The sequence below is a fragment of the Medicago truncatula genome, chromosome 1 (genome assembly GCF_003473485.1).
Source record: "Medicago truncatula cultivar Jemalong A17 chromosome 1, MtrunA17r5.0-ANR, whole genome shotgun sequence".
NCBI lineage: Eukaryota > Viridiplantae > Streptophyta > Magnoliopsida > Fabales > Fabaceae > Medicago > Medicago truncatula.
The window spans coordinates 24,147,319-24,167,773 of record NC_053042.1 but is presented as its reverse complement, the minus strand read 5'-3'; the positions used below and the strand labels follow the sequence as shown (position 1 = coordinate 24,167,773).

Sequence of the window (20,455 nt, the reverse complement as noted above, 5' to 3'; positions counted from 1 at the left end):
CCTGATACATTCCCTGAGTTGTGGGAGGTAGAGGTAAAGGTATAGATGGAGCAGACGCAGACACATATCTCATAGCAGGGTATGGCATACCAATCTCTTCAGCTCGGTTTATTACCCACTGAGTATAGGCCTCATGAGCAATACCAGATCTCACACCCAAATGCTTCAAACTCTTCCTACGGACCTTAGACCAAGCCCCTATGAAAGCCTCCCTTTGTCCGGTGGGGGCGTTCGAATAGTAGAAGAACTCTGGAGATGTAGCAAGATTGATGGGCTTTGCCTTCATTGGGAACCCAAACTGTCTCATAGCAAGCTCAGGATTGTAGTTGATTCCCCCTCGGGTACCAAGAAGAGGTACGTTGAGAAAGTCTCCACAACCAATAATAATTTCCTTAACGTGAGCGGCGGGAGTGATCCAGACCACCTCGTTAGGAGAGAGAGCCATCATCCGCTGTGAGTAGGACCAATTCTCCGAGTTGTCATGGAAAGAGCTCGGAAGGTGAGAAATAAACCACCTATATAGGAGAGGCACGCAACAAAGGATATACCCACGACCTTTGAGAGTCCGATCATGGATAGCATGGTATGTGTCAGCTAGCAAGGTAGGAACCGGATTCCTGGAATGGAAGATCTCAATAGCATTCATATCCACAAAGTTGTCGAGATTCGGAAAGAGAATGAGCCCATAGATAAGCAATGCAAGAATAGCCTCGAGTGTGTCCTGACAAGTAGTTTTGAGATTAGCTTGCTCAAGTAGATACTTTGAAGTGAACCCTCGGATGTGAGACTTAGTAGTAAGATGCTTGGAGACATCGGAAGTCTTGAGATAGAGATCTTTAGCAATAACCAAAGGAGTAAGAGAAGTCCCGGGACCGGTGAAAGGCGTCTTCTCGGCTATAGGTGAATCCAATAAGTGGGAATAAGCCTCAAGAGTAGGGACCAACTGGAAATCCGGGAAAGTGAAGCAACGGAAACTCGAGTCGTAGAATTGCACTAGAGTGTGCACTAGCTTCTCTTCAACATTAGTCCGGAGAATAGTAAGCAACCCACCATATTGGAGTCGGAAACCTGTTTGATTCTTAACCTTGAGTGCCAATTCTCTCAAACTAATCAAATCAACCTCCTTGAACTTGTAGGATTTAGTCTTCTTCATACTTGTAATGTTTACAAAGTTTTTAATTTGTCCAATCCTTCGATGAATGCATGAGAAAAATTTATGCATGAATGCATGTATGCATGATTGTTTTTTCAATTACAGAGAAAACATGGAGGGTTGAGATTAAAGTCGAGGAGCCACGGGCGGACACGATGCCCGGTAAACTAAGGTTTAGGATAATAGTAACCAAGGTTCTAATCAAGTTCCCAAACTACAAACTCTCTTACGTATATCATGGTAGCACGGGACAACGTCCGTTCCATGTTTATTCGCAAGAAGGTCTAGCTTGAGTGTAGTATCGCGTGACGACTAAAACTCGAGACAACACTCGGTTTAGCCACCGCACTACGTCCTAAAAAAGGCCAGGGATGGGTTTGGTAACTACGGTCCATAGCATCGTCGAACAATTGAAAGCAAAGTGCCTAAGCATGACAACACACGCCGACAATATTACTTCCAAAATGCCTCAGCTATGTGAGATTGATCGCATAACCCAATACACGAGGCAACCCTCGGATCGAATTGTCGATTATATCTCTACCTATTCATAAGTTCACTCAGCCCGGGTATAGGACTTTTGATATTCTCACCCCACACGTCAAATGAAAATAAACAAGTATTCACATATGTAAGCAATAAAACAAAGCGTAAATATAAACTAAGGAAAACTAGGTGTGACCCGCTTAAAATGTCCCCAGTGAAGTCGCCATTTCTGTTATCGCGATTTTCGGGTGTCAAGTCATTAATTAGGCTTGAACCTTTCAATCTTTGATATTCTCTATTTTTTCTTAGGAAGGGCAAAATTGAGAAAAAAAACCCTTAGATTCTAAGTTCGGGGGTCGTTTTCGCTACGGGAAGGTGTTAGGCACCCGGAACGATTATGGTACTCCATAAGAACCGTTCTCCTAAGTTTATTTCTACGCTTTATTTTTATTGCCTACTTATTGAAAAAGAAGTTTTATTTGAGTGAAGAATGGGGGGAGAGAAGATGATTGAGGTTTTATTTTACTTGGCTTGGAGGAGTTTTAACTCATTGCCTACGTACCCTTTTAAGGGATCAAAACCAAACGTAGTTCATTATCGAAAATTGCTTTTTTGTTTTTGTTGGTTGATTTTAAGTTTGAAAAAGGAATTTTGAAGAATGGAGATGAGAGGCCTCAAGGGCATGAGATTTAGAAAATGTGAGGTGGAAGTAGTTATTTTGCAAAATAAAGTCTAAGTATGATTAAAATTTATTAAATTTTTTACTTAAGAAAACAAAAGGAAAATGAGGAGTTTTGACTCCTATTTTAGAAAAAAGGTTTTCAAGTGAGGTTATTCACATTTTTTGGAAAATGATTTTTTTTGTCTAAGCGTTGTAAAACCTAAACATACATTCCCTAATCATGCATCTAGAACATCCATGTGGGGTGTGTGCATGTGTCGGTGCTCGTGTCGGTGTACATCACTTATAGTGTCCATAGTCCTTTACATTGAGTCCTAAATACATGCTATGGTCTTGCAAGGAATTAAAAGGAAACTAATCTACCTAAAATTATTACAAACCCATTTGATATAGAAATGAATAGAAAAGTAATGCCCAAACTATGAGATGGATGAAATATGAAATGAAATGATTAGTATCATAAGGCATAAAAATGGTAAAAAAAGGTAAACAAAATTGAATAGAATAGCAAAAAAGAAAAGAGCAATGAAATGAAAAAAAATGGCAAAATATACCTAAAATTGGTTATAACACTTAGACATGCACATGACCTATAATCCTCTCATCATAGCAATATTAAAGGGGTTTGATTTTGAGCTATAATGTGAGGATAATAAGGACACATACAAGCCAAGCATTATATCACAATTATAGGAATATTTCACACTTTATTTCTTGGCACAAAAAGGCACATATATTTTTATCATTTTTAAACAGGTGAAGAGCATCACAAAATAAACCAAAAACGAATTAAAAATAATAGGAATTTTTCTAGAATTTTTTGAGAGAAAAAAAATTAGCAAGCAGGGGGTTCAATCAGCAAGAAAACATGGTGTAAACAGCACAAAAAAAAAGCAAAAACGTACAGAACCCTAGGCCCAAACCCAAAGCCCAACACCGGATCACAGGAAAGCACAGGGACCGTTGGATTGATCCAGGAGATGGAAACCTAGATCCAACGGTCTAGATTGAGGGAAAACGAACCAGAATTAGACCGGTCCGGTTCAGTTGGTTATAAAAAGGTTTGGGGACTGGTCCAATTCATTCTTCCTTCTCCTCTCTCTCTCTAACCTAAACCTAGTGAGAGATGTTCTCACCTCTCTCCTCTCTTCCGGTCGTCTTCTCCGGCGAGCTTCACCGCTCCGGTGTGGTGGTTTGCCGGCCCAACAGGGCGGCGCCGCCGCACCGGAGATGAGAAACTCCTCCGTTTTCAAAATTTTTTGCAGATTAAGACATCCTTTTTCGTTCTAAGCATGAATATGGCATTGGATTTTGCATGCAAGGTTCGAATCAACGTAGATCTGGAATTTTGTGTTTGCGGTTTACGAAATCTTTTTCTTGTTTTTCTTAGTTCTTTTCGAATGGAAACTTTCAGAGCTTCACGGATCTACGTTAGATTCGTCCTTGTTGACGTTTTTTATGGAAAAAAAAGGTGTTTAGGTTTTACCTGGAATTTTGGATCGGAGATTTCGAACCGGAATCTTCAGGAAAAGCTTGAATCTGGTTCTGCTTGTTGATTTCTTGCTTTAAAACCGAAAATAAATCGGTGCTGTTCCTTCTTCTTCTTCACCGGTTCAGATTCTGCTTCTTTTTCTTCTTCTTCTCACTGATTCCTTCGTGATCGGTGCTGGAGTTTGCCAATGGCGAATTCGCACCTTGAATTGCGAAGGAAACCGATTCGATGATGAAGATTCAGTGATGAATCTCTGAGAATTGCGAAAGGTTCACTGAATTTTGTGTTGAATTGTGATTCTGGAAAATCTAGGGTTTGAGTGTTCTTGGTGTTCTTGGTGATTTCTGAGTTTTGATCGTAACAGAAAGGAGAGAGAAATTTCTCTTTTGTTTGTGATATGGCGTTGATTCTGTGGATCTGTGTGGCACTGTGCACTATTTATAATCTGACAAGTGTGCTTGAGACCCAATGAAATGGTGACACCTGGACTTGTATGAAAATGGCTCGGCCTTGGACTTGTTGTGATCTAGGGACCTTTCTGCAAAAAAGTAAAATTGAGGACTAAACTGCAATTAATAAAAATGGATAAAAAATGCAATTTTGAAAAGTTTTGGACAAAAATGCAATTTTGGAAACCTTTTGAGGGACCAAGATGCAATTAAAAGAAAATTGAATTAAAATTGGTAATTTGAAAAAAAGTAAAGTGAAACCTAAAATAAAATCAACAAAAGGACTAAAACGAACCAAATACTGACATGAGGTATTTTAAAATACCTCCCTGCCGAAATTTTGACAAGAAAAGACCAAAATGCCCCTAGGGACTAAACTGACCCAAACTGACTCAAATGCAATTTTTGAAACGATTTTTTTAAACAAAGACTCAACAATGATTTGTACAGACAAGTTGAAAAGACTCAGAGGCAAACACAGGGACTAAAATGGGTTCCACTGCAGGAAATGACCAAAATACCCTTTTGTATGATTTTTTGAAATAAAATGCAAGAAAAAGTAATGCGACGTTTCAGAGAGTTCTTAAATGACTTGTAATGTAAGAAAAGACACTTTGAATAACTTTATGCAAGAAAATCAAGCTTGAACGTACTTTGAGACAGAGACAGTAAAATATGCAGATAAAAAGAGAGTAAAGATTCAGAGTAAAACAACAGCGAATTGACAAATATCAGTGTTTAAAAAAAAGAAATTTGAACGAGTATTTTTAGGTCCAAAATCAGGGTATAACAGGGTTGAATTATCATCCAGGTAAAGCTAATTTTGTTGCAGATGCCTTAAGTAGGAAGACGTTACATATGTCCGCTATGATGGTAAGAGAGTTTGAGTTGCTTGAACAGTTTAGGGATTTGAGTTTAGTCTGTGAATTGTCACCTCAGAGTGTGAAGCTGAGAATGCTAAAGATTGATAGTGAATTCTTGAACAGTATCAAAGAAGCGCAGAAAATTGATGTTAAGTTTGTAGACTTGTTGGTTGCAAGTAATCAGACTGAAGATAGTGACTTTAAGGTCGATGATCAGGGAGTGTTGCGTTTTCGAGGCAGAATTTGTATTCCAGACGATGATGAGATGAAGAAGATGATTCTTGAAGAGAGTCATAAAAGTAGCTTGAGTAATCATCCGGGAGCTACGAAGATGTATCATGATTTAAAGAAGTTGTTTTGGTGGTCTGGGTTGAAATGTGATGTGGCACAGTTTGTGTATTCCTGTTTGATTTGTCAGAAGTCAAAAGTTGAGCATCAGAAACCTGCAGGATTGATGACACCTTTATATGTACTAGAGTGGAAATGGGATAGCATATCCATGGATTTTGTGACGAGTTTTCCGAATACTCATAAAGGGAATGACGCGATTTGGGTGATTGTTGATAGATTGACGAAGTCGGCTCATTTTATTCCGATTAATATCAGTTTTCCTGTGTCTCAGTTGGCGGAAATTTACATTCGCGATATTATGAAGTTACATGGTGTTCCTTCGAGCATTGTATCAGATAGAGATCCGAGGTTTACTTCTAGATTTTGGAAGAGTTTGCAAGAGGCTTTAGGTTATAAGTTGAGGTTGAGTTCGGCGTATCATCCGCAGACAGATGGTCGGTCGGAGAGGACGATTCAGTCGTTGAAGGACTTCTTGAGAGTTTGTTTACTTGAGCAAGGAGAAACTTGGGATAGTCATCTTCCATTAATAGAGTTCACGTACAATAACAATTATCATTCTAGTATTGGAATGGCACCGTTTGAGGCTTTGTATGGAAGAAGTGCAGAACTTCGTTGTGTTGGTTCGAATCAGGTGAGAGTGTAGTTTTAGGACCAGAAATCGTTCAATAAACTACTGAGAAGGTTAAGATGATCCAAGAAAAGATGAAAGCGTCGCAGAGTCGACAAAAGAGTTACAATGATAAGCGTAGGAAAGACCTTGAGTTTTAAGAAGGAGATCATGTATTTTTGAGAGTCACTCCTGTGACTGGTGTTGGACGCGCATTGAAGTCAAAGAAGTTGACTCCGAGGTTTATTGGTCCATATCAGATATCAGAAAGGATTGGAACGGTGGCGTATCAAGTGGGTTTACTACCGCATCTTTCGAATTTGCATGATTTGTTTCATGTGTCGCAACTTCGGAAGTATGTTCCGGATCCATCTCATGTGATCCAAAGAGATGATGTGCAAGTTAGAGATAACCTTACGGTTGAGACCTTACCAGTGAGAATTGAAGGTCGTGAGGTGAAGCAATTGAGAGGCAAGGAGATACCTCTTGTGAAAGTTGTTTGGCACGGAGCGGCTAGTGAAAGCTTAACGTGGGAGCTAGAGAGAAAGATACTGGAGTCTTATCCAGAGTTGTTTGCATGAGGTACATTTTCGAGAATGAAAATCCTATAAGTTGGGGAGAGTTGTAACGCCCTCCTTAATTATTTGATTCTTTTTATAGAGTTTAGATTCTATTATGTGATTTAAATGATTATGTGATGTGTGTTATTTTATTTAAGAGGCCTTATTTTATTATTTAATAGAATAAGATTTGAAAATAAAATAAATATTGAGATGAGGGGTTGTTTTGAGAATTTAGAGAGTTTTGTGGGAAAAGAGGAAATAAGATAAAATAGATGGGAAGAGATAAATAGGAGAAAATAGGTTTAGAAAGTCTTTCACGTACAATCAGTTTTGGAGAAAAGGGAGAACAAGAGGAGAGAAGAACCAAGAGAGAGGCTGCCGATCGATTTTCTAAGGTAAGGGTGGGACTAACATTCAATCTTCTTAAGCCTATGATTCTGATAATTAGATTTAACATGCTGAATTGATGTAGAAAGTGTGTTCAGACCTTAGATAATCCATAGGGTGTTGCATTTTCGTGAAAAACTGCATTCTGCCTGAGCTGACATTCATCGCTCGCCTCAGCGAGCAGCAAGTCTCGCCTCGCGATGGATGAAGTTCATCGCTCACCTAGCGAGCAAATCCCCTCGCCTCGCGAGTTGCACTTTGTAGCTTGCCATAGCGAGCAGATCACTCGCCATAGGGAGTTGACCAGTGAGGAAAACCTGTTTAGAGAATTAACTCCTTTAGTCGAGCTTTAGATGGTTTTGGCTGCCTGGACATGTATAAGAATGATTAGGCAAGTTTTTAGATTGAAATTGAACATAGGGAAGTTAAAAATGAGATTTTTGGGTGAAAAATGTCAAGTTCCCGAGAGCACCCAGTTTCTAGCTCGCCAAGGCGAGCAGCCTTTTTCTGAACTCGCCATAGCGAGTAGAGTGGCTCGCCTCGTGAGCTGCACAGTGACAGATTACCTCGTTTAGGGGTTCTTGCGATCTTTGTCGCACGTGAGGTTATGAGTTAACCCTTGGGGTAGGAATGGAGGTTGATTATAGTAGTGTTGATTGATGAGATAAAACCGCAAGTGCACGGTCTTACCGAAGTAGTATGAAAAGAGTATCGTTCCGACAGGGAGTAGTTAAATTCAATTAACCTTTGGAAATGATTAGAGAAGAAAAGAATTGCAAGTTGGGGTTTTCATGCGTTTGAAAGATAATAATAAAAAGAGCCTTGGGGAGACAACAAAAAATTTATGTCATATTAAAACAATAAAAACAAGCTGCTTATTCATGCCTTTTTACAATAAAACGAAACAAAAGAATAAAGTTCAAGGGAGTTTGGAAACACTGCGACTAAAGACACTTTATTAGGCTCCCCCACACTTAGGAGAAGCATTGTCCTCAATGATTCAAGATAGAAAAATAAAAGAGAAGGAGAGGAAGAAGAAGAAGAAGAAGAAGAAGAAGAAGGAGGAGGAGGAAGAAGGGAAGAGGGGAAGAGGAAAGCTCACATTTTTATCATTGAGGTCCATATGGAGGACCTTGGAGGTGAAAGTGGTGCATCATGTTCCGAAGCATTTGGTTATTTTCTTCGGATATGCGGTTGCCCCTTTGGACATCAGTCCTTAGTCCCATTAATTCAACACCTTGCCTTTGTTGCTTGGTGCTTATCCTCTCGACCTCGGTATGCATCCATGCCCATCTTGCATTTTCATTTGTTTCACCTTCATTATGGTCATGGTGCTCCTCATCATGGTGCAATTGTGCACCTTCCTCTTCTTGGTGCAGGTGTGCACCTTCCACATCTTCATTGTTCTGTGCTACGTGCACCTGTGGGTCATCATCAACATACAACAAATTTTCTTCCACCTCGATGTTCGTCCGAGATGGGTTAGGCAGTAATATCAAAATGGGCACGTTGAGTTTGAGTGTATAAACAAAGGGGATTCGAGGTTTTATGAAATTCATAGAGATAAGGGTGTCTATGTTTAGCCTATTGTTTCCCTCAATCTTGTTTATCCCTTGGTCTTCACTCACTCCTAGTTGCCTAGCTATGTATGTTATGATACCACCAACTACTATTTCTCCCTTACTATCGGACCTATTTCCTATATGGGAAAGGTAGTCAAGCAAGTAAAAACAAGTGTTAACGGGGTGGTTGTGCAGCATAGCCCAAAGCATGAAGAGTTCATCACTCCTAGTATTCCCTAATTCACTCCTTCCCCAAATAGTGCAAGCCATAACCCTTTGAAGGTACCTAAGTACGGGGTTGTGAATGTTGCTAGCTTTGTTGGCACGTGTGTTAAATTGGTCAAAACCTGTAATTCGCTCCCAAAAGGCGGCGGGTTGATAGTCAACCGGCTTTAAATTTTGATTCCAAGAGTCGTGGATGAACCCCGCATTTGCGAAGCCCATCTCATCACAGAAGTGTTGAAGAGACATCTCATAATCAGTATTCATAAGACGGAAAGAAACTCTATGGTTAGGGTTATCAAAATTCAACCTATCTTTCGTAAAAACAATAGAAGTTAAAAATTCGTAGGTGAAATTCTCATACCCTCTCATAGGTCTCAACATATCAACCCATCCTAACCTTTCTAGCAAATTAAACACATTGTCTTTAAGTCCTAGCTTATTCAAGTCATGGTTATCAGGGTACCGGCAAGGATGTAAAGGTTTAGAGATTAGAATTTTGTACCTATCTCTTTGCTTGTTGTCCTTGAAGGTGATGCCATGATTCTTGGCTTATGTTTTCTTCTTTAGGGGAGGGCCCCCGGATGAGCTTGCAACTTCTTTTCCACTTCTCTTTGAAGCCATTTCCTTGACCTTGCTTTTGGTGTTGTGGCGGTGATGGTTTGTCTTTGGGTTGTTTTGGTGGAAAAGGTTGGTTTAGTGATGTGGTGAAGGTTTAAGTGAGTTTTAGGGGTTGGGTTATGGAGATTGGTGAAGAATTTCTGGTTTTTGGGTTAGGTTAATGAGGGTTACGAATTTGGGTGATGTTGGTTGGGATGGATGAAAGTTGTTTCTAAATAGGGGTTTATGAGTGGAATGGTGTTTGTGATTGATTGGGTGGAGAAATTTTGTGAATTGGTGAGGTTTTGGGGGTAGAAATGCAGGTTTATGGTTTTGTGGTTATGGAGGTTTTAGAGAGAAGTTTGAAGGTGGAGGGATGTTTGTGGTTGAGAGTGAAGTAAGAAGAAGGCCAAAAGATGTGCATATGCAAACCTGATGGTCGGGCACGGCCGTTCCAACCTTAGAACGGGCCGTGCCAACTTCCTGGAATGTGGGGGGGATTTTGGCTTTGCAAGATCTGGCACGGCCGTGCCAGTGTGAGCACGGGCCGTGCCAAGGTTCTGGATAGATTGGCTTCAAAATTTTCCGTTTTCTTGAATCATACTCGGACAATTACCTACAAAATAATTAAAAACAAAACAAAAAAAACAAAACATAAGCAGTTAAATGCGTGGGTTGCCTCCCACGAAGCGCTTCTTTATAGTCATTAGCTTGACGTTAAAGAAAGTGTTCATTAGAAAGGGTCAAAGATATTGTATTGTGTAGATGACGCTAAAAAGCGTTCTTTCACATCATGTTCTTTGACCATATTGCAATAATAAAGGGCGGGACCTTCCTTAACATTTTCGAACTCAAATCCTACCATGTCATCACTCACTTGAAAAACTATCCTACCACTCTTAACATCAACTATAGCACCAGCAGTGGCGAGGAAGGGTCTTCCTAGAATCATAGGGCAATCATGGTCTTCCTCGATGTCAACAACCACAAAGTCAGTTGGGATGTATATCCCTTCTATCTTAACAGGGATGTCTTCAACATATCCAACTATGGGGATAATAGAACGATCGGCTAACTTTAATGTCATCTCGGTAGGTTTCAACTCTCCTATTCCCATCTTTTTAAAGAGGGATAGAGGCAACAAACTAACACTGGCTCCTAAGTCGCACAAGGCTTTGTCAACGGTTTCTTTCCCTGTCACACAAGGGATGGCAAAACTACCTGGATCTCTAAGCTTTTGGGGTTGCTTCTTGATGATTGCACTACTTTCCCTAGTTAAAGCTACTATCTCTTTGTGATCTATAGCATTTTTCTTTGAAAAAATCTCTTTTATAAACTTGGCATATAGAGGCATTCGAGACAAAGCTTCCGCAAGGGAAATCTTAATGCAGATTTTCTTAAGGGTGTTGACGAACTTATCGAATTGAGCCTCCAAGTTAAACTTAGTAAGCCTTAATGGGTTAAGGGCCTTGTTCTTATCAAGCGGTTTCTCACTTTCTATCACATCTTTCTTACCAAAAAGCCTAGTAGTCTCTCCCTTAATTCTTTTGGCTTTAGCAATTGTTTCTTCCAGCTTACTACCCCCACAAGAAATGGCATTGACATGAGCTTTGGGATTTGTTTCGGGTTGACCGGGAAATACTCCCGATGTTTGGGAAGAGGTGGCTACTTGTTGGGCCACTTGGGAGATTTGGGTCTCAAGCATTTTAGTGTGTGTGGCGATAGAATCAACCTTGGTAGTGAGTTTGGAGAGAGAGTCGTTCAGAAATCCCGTTTGGTTTTTGCAATTCTTGAAGTTGTTTATTTTGATTCATCATGCAATTTTCCAACAAAATTTCCAAACTAGATTTCTGAGCCACCCTTTGGTTGTTTGTATAGCCAGGTGGTGCTACTTGCCCATAGGAACCTTGAGGGTTTTTATAAAAGTTTTGATTTGGCCTCGTTCCTTGATTGTATTGAGCATAATTTAATTGCTAAATACTGTTAGTAGCACTACCTAACTGACAATCAACACCAATATGACCAAATATACCACAGATTTCACAAGGAGGAGATGTAGGAGAAGGTGTGACAGCATTAACGTTAAGTTTTTCAAATTTTTGAGTTAAGGCATCAACCTTAGCAGCGAGGTGATCATAATCGGAGACCTCGTACATACCTGCCTCCTTTTTGGAGGGTGTAGAGGCGGTGATGGCTCTTTCGTTGGTCCATTGATAGTGATTCTGAGCCATGTCTTCAATCAATGCGTAAGCCTCCGTATAATTCTTGTTCATTAGTGCTCCACCTGCAGCTGCATCAATAGACATCTTAGTAGTATATGTTAGGCCATTATAAAAAGTGTGGACTATGAGCCACTTTTCCAAACCATGGTGGGGACAAAGTCTAAGCATTTCCTTGAAACGCTCCCACGCATCATAGAGAGATTCCCCATCTTTTTGGTTGAACCGCGTGATTTAGTCTCTTAGTTTGGCGGTTTTAGATGGGGGAAAGAATCGGGCAAGGAATGCTCGCCTCATTTGATCCCATGAAGTGATGGAACCGACTTCAAGGGAATGGAACCAAGCGCTAGCTCTATCCCTTAAGGAGAAGGGAAAGAGATGAAGTCTTACGGCTTCTTGTTTCTCTTTTATAGTGCCACTGAGTCTAAGGAAGGAAGAAACATGGAGATTTGGATCCTCAGTGGGTGATCCAGAAAACTGATTTTGCTGCACCAAATTGAGTAGTGTAGGCTTGATCTCGAAGTTGTTACCCTCAACCGTTGGGTACACGATAATAGCTTGTGGCTCTTCTGTTGAAGGAGTAGCATACTCTTTGAGAGTGCGTTCAGCCATAGTAGTATTATTTTGTGCCTCTCTCTTTTTCTTATGCAAATATCTTTCGATCTTAGGAATAAATTCTCCGAGACTTTTACTTCTTCGCATAAGAAATCGAGAACCCAAGAAGTTAATTGGTAATACAAAGAAAGAAGTAGAAGGAAAGAGGGAGAGAAAAGAGTTCTAATCACAAAGAAAGAGTTAATCAAATTAGTTTACTCCCCGGCAGCGGCTCCAAAAACTTGATGAGATAAAACCGCAAGTGCACTGTCTTACCGAAGTAGTATGAAAAGAGTATCGTTCCGACAGGAAGTAGTTAAATTCAATTAACCTTTGGAAATGATTAGAGAGGAAAAGAATTGCAAGTTTGGATTTTCAAGCGTTTGAAAGATAATAATAAAAAGAGCCTTGGGATCGTTGGTTTCATCTAAATAACAAGTCCTTCACAAACCAAACTAAAAGCTTATAATGTTATGTTAGACCTAATTTCTCAAGACAGTTTCTCTTATGTTCCTCTAGCAACCAAGCCTATTTCGCTGACTTGATTACTATTAGATTCTGGTTCCTCCAACAACCAAGCCTATTTCGCTGACTTGATTATTATTAGTTCCCTTGAAGATCGAAACTATATGTCTCAAAGATTGCAAGGACTATTTCGCTGCCTTTGCAATCCTTGTCTAAATTCACTTGTTCGAATATCAAATCTCCACTTTCGTTTTATGAATTCATATTTGGAATAATGGATAAACAATTATCAAACCCTCCACTTTCGTTTCCACAGTTTGATAATGGTTGATCCATGTTTAAGCGGTGAATTTAGATAAGAAATTAGGGTTACATAAGATTAAGGCTTAGAGCTTGGCTTGATTAGGATTATGTCAATTAGACTTATCCAACAATCCCAAGACAGGGAGAAGTCTACTCACTCATGTTCATCGTAGACATGGGGGAGAAGAGAGAAAGCATAAAGGTAAATGACAAGAAAATAAAGGAAAAGAAAAGAACTTTAATTAGAAAAGCAACTGTCACTTATTGTATTCCAAGTAAAGATGAATATTTGTGATGGATGGCTACTCTATTTATAACATATATTCGACTTAAAATCTAAGCAATTACATTCGGGCTAAAAATAGAGTAGCTTAAAATCTAAGCAAAAGCAACAAAAGACACTCTGGAGGGTGGCACGGCCGTGCCAAGCTTCTGACTTTGGGGAGACATATTTTTGTCTCTCAATCTTCATATTTTCGCATCCAATCAGCTCCAAGTCCCTTTCTTTTGCTCCAAGACTCAATCCATCCAATATTCATTCCTGAAATAAAATAAAATGCAATTTGTAGTAAACTATTCTAAAAAGGAAATAATACTAATGTAAAATAAAATAAAATCTAATTAAAACTAAACTGAAAAGCATATAAAACTAAGCAATAAATGACTCATCGTTGATGTTCAGTGAGTCTGATATAATATGATTTGATGTTGTTAGTAATGTGATATAGTTGTATATGCATTATGTGGATTATATAAGATGTTTAAGTTGATGTTGATTATCATTTGATATTGTTATATCTTGAGATGTTTATGTGCTGCCTATGTTGCTGTTGTATATTAATTAAGCTGCATGTGTCGTTCTAATATGTAAGGTGTCGTCCCAAAGTATTGGAGTCTTAAGTTGTTGATGTTGTCCAAGTTGTACACGTTGTTGAGTCCATGCATACTCATTAAGTTGAGGGATTGATGCCTTGGGAGCCTTTGCTCAACACGTTGGGGGCTTGATACCCTGTGAGCTTTTGCTCAAATAAGTTGGGGGCTTGATGCCCTAGGAGTGTATTTATGCTCAAATAAGTTGCGGGCTTGATGCCCTGGATTGGTACCACATGCATGATTAAGAAGATAAAGTTGCATAGTCAAGTCGAAGTTGCATTGTCGAGTCAAGTTGTTAAGTTGATATGTTTTAATGAAGTGCTTTAAGAAGAATATATTATTATTTATGAAGAAATGATGATGTTTAGGTTGTTAAATATAACAGATGAATTATATGCTTAATATTATTGTTTGTGAAATCTCACCCCTTCTGCTTGGAAATGTTGCTCTTCGTATGGGTAACTTGCAGGTGTTCAAATCCAAACCGATCCAAAATAAAACCGCAAACCGATCCAAAAAAAAACAAAAACCGCAAAAAATCGAATATATTTGGATATTGTTTTGTAAACACCGCTAAGATCGAATCGGATTTCGGATCACTTTTTCAAAATCGAATTAAACCGAACCAAACCGCAAAAATAAATATTAATACTTATATATTCTTTTATTAGTATTATATACTGCATTATTATGTTGCTTGTTAAATTTCAATCATATATATTATGATGACTACATATGTTTCAAAAATAATTGATAATTTTCATACAATAATTTTAACTTTTTAATATATTTTGCATCAAACCTATTATTTCACCGTATTTGTGTAAAATTAATATTAATAAACAAAATTATATTCTTCAAAAAAGAGAAAATAAAAAAATATATTTTGCATTTTGGATGTCCAAAAACCGATCCAAATTAAACCGCATATATTTGGATTGGTTCGGTTCTGATTTTTTTAGAATACTCATCCAAACCGAACCGAACTGCATGTGGTATTTATTTCGGATCGGTTGACATTTTACCTCAAAACCGATCCAAACCGGACCGTGAACACCCCTAGTTGCTGTTAGTTGCTATCGTGAGTGGTTTCTCTCTCACGTGTGTCTTACGTGCTCTGATACGTAACGGGATGAGAATTTGTTATTGCTTTTGTTCCTTACGTATTACTTTATGAAGTTTCATGACTATGTTTTTAGATTGGATTTTACGAGATATTTATGATGAGGCCTTCGTGCCAAAGACTGTTTTAGATGTTGAATAAATTCCGCTGCGAAGTATTAAATATTATGCTATTGAATTTTGAAGGATAAAGACTATTTATTTCCGTTTATGAAAAGAAGTGGGACATTCCGTTTATGTGGAATACTCTGATTATTTATGTGAAATTTTTATGTTGGAAAAACGGGGTGTTACAATCATCATCATCAAAGGAATCACGAAGTTATATACATACATATGCATTTCTCACCTCATCATTATTACCAAAACAATTATCATCAAATTGATTTACCAAGTGTATAATTACAAACAAGTAAGGCATGCAATTAGAGCCTAGCTCAATTATTTACAACCATCAACAAAATCCACCAATGCACATATACACCAATCCACATAATCACAACATTCACTAAATTTCACTAATGCACAATTAACCAAGTCACATATTCAATTATGACACGACTCATCGATTACTCAAATGCATGCAATGTTCTAGACTCTTCTAGATGCATGCGGTACCGTCGTCACCAATGTCTAGGCGATCGCCCCATGATGCCAACTGAACATCATAATCACCTCAATTATATATATATTCACCAACAACATATATGTATTCACTAATATCAACTTCTTCACATAATTCAATATCAACATACGAATTCTCACATTCCATGTAAAGGAGAAAATACATCATGTAACACCCCGTTTTCCCAACATAGAAATTTCATAAAAATAATCAGAGTATTCATATAAACGGAATGTCACATTCTTTTCTTAAAATCATAAATTGAATAAATAACTATTTATCCTCTAAAATTCAATAACAAAATCTTTAATACTTCGTAGTGATGAGTCATTTATTGCTTACTTTTATATGCTTTTTAGTTTAGTTTTATTTAGATTTTATTTTATTTTATATTAGTATTATTTCCTTTTTAGAATAGTTTACTACAAATTGTATTTTATTTTATTTCAGGAATGAATATTGGATGGATTGAGTCTTGGAGCAAAAGAAAGGGACTTGGAGCTGATTGGATGCGAAAATATGAAGATTGAGAGACAAAAATTTGTCTCCCCAAAGTCAGAAGCTTGGCACGGCCGTGCCACCCTCCAGAGTGTCTTTTGCTGCTTTTGCTTAGATTTTAAGCTACTCTATTTTTAGCCCGAATGTAATTGCTTAGATTTTAAGTCAAATGTATGCTATAAATAGAGTAGCCATCCATCACAAATATTCATCTTTACTTGGAAAACAATAAGTGACAATTGCTTTTCTATTTAAAGTTCTTTTCTTTTCCTTTATTTTCTTGTCATTTACCTTTATGCTTTCTCTCTTCTCCCCCATGTCTACGATGAACATGAGTGAGTAGACTTCTCCCTGTCTTGGGATTGTTGGATAAGTCTAATTGACATAATCCGAATCAAGCCAAGCTCTAAGCCTTAATCTTATGTAACCCTAATTTCTTATCTAAATTCACCGCTTAAACATGGATCAACCATTATCAAACTGTGGAAACGAAAGTGGAGGGTTTGATAATTGTTTATCCATTATTCCAAATATCAATTCATAAAACTAAAGTGGAGCTTTGATATTCGAACAAGTGAATTTAGACAACGATTGCAAAGGCAGCGAAATAGTCCTTGCAATCTTTGAGACATATAGTTTCGATCTTCAAGGGAACTAATAATAATCAAGTCAGCGAAATAGGCTTGGTTGTTAGAGGAACCAGAATCTAATAGTAATCAAGTCAGCGAAATAGGCTTGGTTGCTAGAGGAACATAAGAGAAACTGTCTTGAGAAATTAGGTCTAACATAACATTATAAGCTTTTAGTTTGGTTTGTGAAGGACTTGTTATTTAGATGAAACCAACGATCCCAAGGCTCTTTTTATTATTATCTTTCAAACGCTTGAAAATCCCAACTTGCAATTCTTTTCCTCTCTAATCATTTCCAAAGGTTAATTGAATTTAACTACTTCCTGTCGGAACGATACTCTTTTCATACTACTTCGGTAAGACCGTGCACTTGCGGTTTTATCTCATCAAGTTTTTGGTGCCGCTGCCGGGGAGTAAACTAATTTGATTAACTCTTTCTTTGTGATTAGAACTCTTTTCTCTCCCTCTTTCCTTCTACTTCTTTCTTTGTATTACCAATTAACTTCTTGGGTTCTCGATTTCTTATGCGAAGAAGTAAAAGTCTCGGAGAATTTATTCCTGAGATCGAAAAATATTTGCATAAGAAAAAGAGAGAGGCACAAAATAATACTGCTATGGCTGAACGCACTCTCAAAGAGTATGCTACTCCTTCAACGGAAGAGCCACAAGCTATAATCGTGTACCCAACGGTTGAGGGTAATAACTTCGAGATCAAGCCTGCACTACTCAATTTGGTGCAGCAAAATCAGTTTTCTGGATCACCCACTGAGGATCCAAATCTCCATGTTTCTTCCTTCCTTAGACTCAGTGGCACTATAAAAGAGAACCAAGAAGCTGTAAGACATCATCTCTTTCCCTTCTCCTTAAGGGATAGAGCTAGCGCTTGGTTCCATTCCCTTGAAGTCGGTTCCATCACTTCATGGGATCAAATGAGGCGAGCATTCCTTGCCCGATTCTTTCCCCCTTCTAAAACCGCCAAACTAAGAGACCAAATCACGCGGTTCAACCAAAAAGATGGGGAATCTCTCTATGATGCGTGGGAGCGTTTCAAGGAAATGCTTAGACTTTGTCCCCACCATGGTTTGGAAAAGTGGCTCATAGTCCACACTTTTTATAATGGCCTAACATATACTACTAAGATGTCTGTTGATGCAGCTGCAGGTGGAGCACTAATGAACAAGAATTATACGGAGGCTTACGCATTGATTGAAGACATGGCTCAGAATCACTATCAATGGACCAACTAAAGAGCCATCACCACCTCTACACCCTCCAAAAAGGAGGCAGGTATGTACGAGGTCTCCGATTATGATCACCTCGCTGCTAAGGTTGATGCCTTAACTCAAAAATTTGAAAAACTTAACGTCAATGCTGTCACACCTTCTCCTACATCTCCTCCTTGTGAAATCTGTGGTATATTTGGTCATATTGGTGTTGATTGTCAGTTAGGTAGTGCTACTAACAGTATTGAGCAATTAAACTATGCTCAATACAACCAAGGAACGAGGCCAAATCAAAACTTTTATAAAAACCCTCAAGGTTCCTATGGGCAAGTAGCACCACCTGGCTATACAAACAACCAGAGGGTGGCTCAGAAGTCTAGTTTAGAAATTTTGTTGGAAAATTGCATGATGAATCAAAATAAACAACTTCAAGAACTAAAAAACCAAACAGGATTTCTGAACGACTCTCTCTCCAAACTCACTACCAAGGTTGATTCTATCGCCACACACACCAAAATGCTCGAAACCCAAATCTCCCAAGTGGCCCAACAAGTGGCCACCTCTTCTCAAACACCAAGAGTCTTTCCCGGTCAACCTGAAACAAACCCCAAAGCTCATGTCAATGCTATTTCTCTTGGGGGTAGTAAGTTAGAAGAGACCGTTGCTAAAGCCAAAAGTGTCAAGGGAGAGAGTGTTAAGCTTCTAGGTGAGAAGGATGCGATAAAGAAACCACATGACGAGAACAAAGCCCTTTCCCCATTAAGGCTTGTTAAGCTTAACTTGGAGGCTCGATTTAATAAATTCTTAAACATACTTAAAAAGATTTGCATTCAGATTCCCTTTGCTGAAGCATTAAAAATCTTTCCCCATTTTGCATTCAGATTCCCTTTGGGGCTTTCTTTATCTTTCAGATTCCCTTTGCCAAGTTTTTAAAAGACATTCAGATTCCCTTTGCATTCAGATTCCCTTTGGGGCTATATGCCAAGTTTTTAAAAGACATTTTTTCAAAGAAGAAGGCTATAGAGCAAAATGAGACAATAGCTTTGACAAGAGAAAAAGGTGCAATCATCAAGAAGCCACCTCCAAAGCTTAGAGATCCAGGAAGTTTTGCCATCCCTTGTGTGATAGGGAGTGAAACCTTAAACCAAGCCTTATGTGATTTAGGAGCTAGCGTTAGTCTGTTGCCCTTACCCCTCTTTAAAAGGCTGGGGATGGGAGAGTTAAAGCCTACCGAGACAACATTGAAGTTAGCCGATCGTTCTGATATCCAACCTGTCGGATATGTTGAGGACATCCCCGTTAAAATAGAAGGGATTAACATCCCAACTGATTTCATGGTGCTTGACATAGATGAGGACAATGAGTGCCCTATAATTTTAGGACGACCCTTCCTCGCCACTGCGGGTGCTATAGTAGATGTCCAGAATGGTAGGATTGTTTTTCAAGTGAGTGATGACCTGATAGGGTTTGAGTTGGAGAATTATATGAAAGGTCCCGCTCTATATTCTTGTAACGTGATTAAAGGTCATGATGTGAAAGAACGCTCATTAGCGTCATCTACACAATATGACCTCTTTGATCCCTTCTAAGGACACTTTCTTAAAACGTCAAGCTAATGACTATAAAGAAGCGCTTCGTGGGAGGCAACCCACGCATTTAAATGCTTTTGTTTTGTTTTGTTGTTTTGTTTTTAATTGTTTTGTAGGTAATTGTCCGAGTATGATTCAAGAAAAGGGAAAGTTTTGAAGCCCCGATATCCAGAACCTTGGCACGGCCCGTGCTAACACTGGCACGGCCGTGCCAGACCTTACCTTCCAAAAACCCTCCAAAACTCCAGAAACTTGGCACCGCCCGTGCTAGGGTTGGCACGGCCGTGCCCGACTCCAGGTAGAGATTTACCCCACCTTTCATCTTCTTCTTCCCTCATTCTCCACCACAAACATCTCTCTACATTCAAACTTCTCTCAAAAACCTCCATAACCATAGAAATTCCAAACCTCCATATCTCCCTCAAAACCTCACCAATTCACAAAATTTCTTCACCCAATCAACCACAATCAACATTTCAATCATAACCCTTCAATCAAAAACAACTTTCCTCCATCCCTACCAAAAATCATCAAATTCGTAGCCCCCATTCACCTAACTAAAAACCCACAAATTCTTCACCAATTCACCCAACCCAACTCCTAAGACTTACTCAAACCCCAACCCCATCACCCAACCAACCTTTTTCCACCAAAAACATTTCCCAAAACCCAACCTTTACCCAAAACACAAAAGGTCAAACCAAGGTCAAGGATCAATGGCATCTGGGAAAGGTGGAGCAAGCTCGTCCGGAGGACCACAATCAAAGAAGAAAACGCAAGCCAAGAATCATGGCATAATCTTCAAGGACGCCAAGCAAAGGGACAGGTATAAGATTCTTATCTCTAAACCTTTGCACCCTTGTCGATATCCCGATTCTTATACTTTGAGTGTGCTGGG

General features: G+C 38.9%; 2 non-coding genes across 2 annotated transcripts; one reads left to right on the top strand and one right to left on the bottom strand.

Moving 5' to 3' along the window:
- The first annotated feature begins 11,778 nt into the window (after positions 1 to 11,778).
- LOC120577971 (small nucleolar RNA R71) lies at positions 11,779 to 11,885 on the top strand. Its single transcript, XR_005643947.1, has one exon. It is a non-coding gene; the product is annotated as a small nucleolar RNA R71 (small nucleolar RNA).
- Positions 11,886 to 17,722: 5,837 nt separating this feature from the next.
- LOC120577972 (small nucleolar RNA R71) lies at positions 17,723 to 17,829 on the bottom strand. The gene has a single exon (XR_005643948.1). It is a non-coding gene; the product is annotated as a small nucleolar RNA R71 (small nucleolar RNA).
- Between the last annotated feature and the right edge of the window lie 2,626 nt (positions 17,830 to 20,455).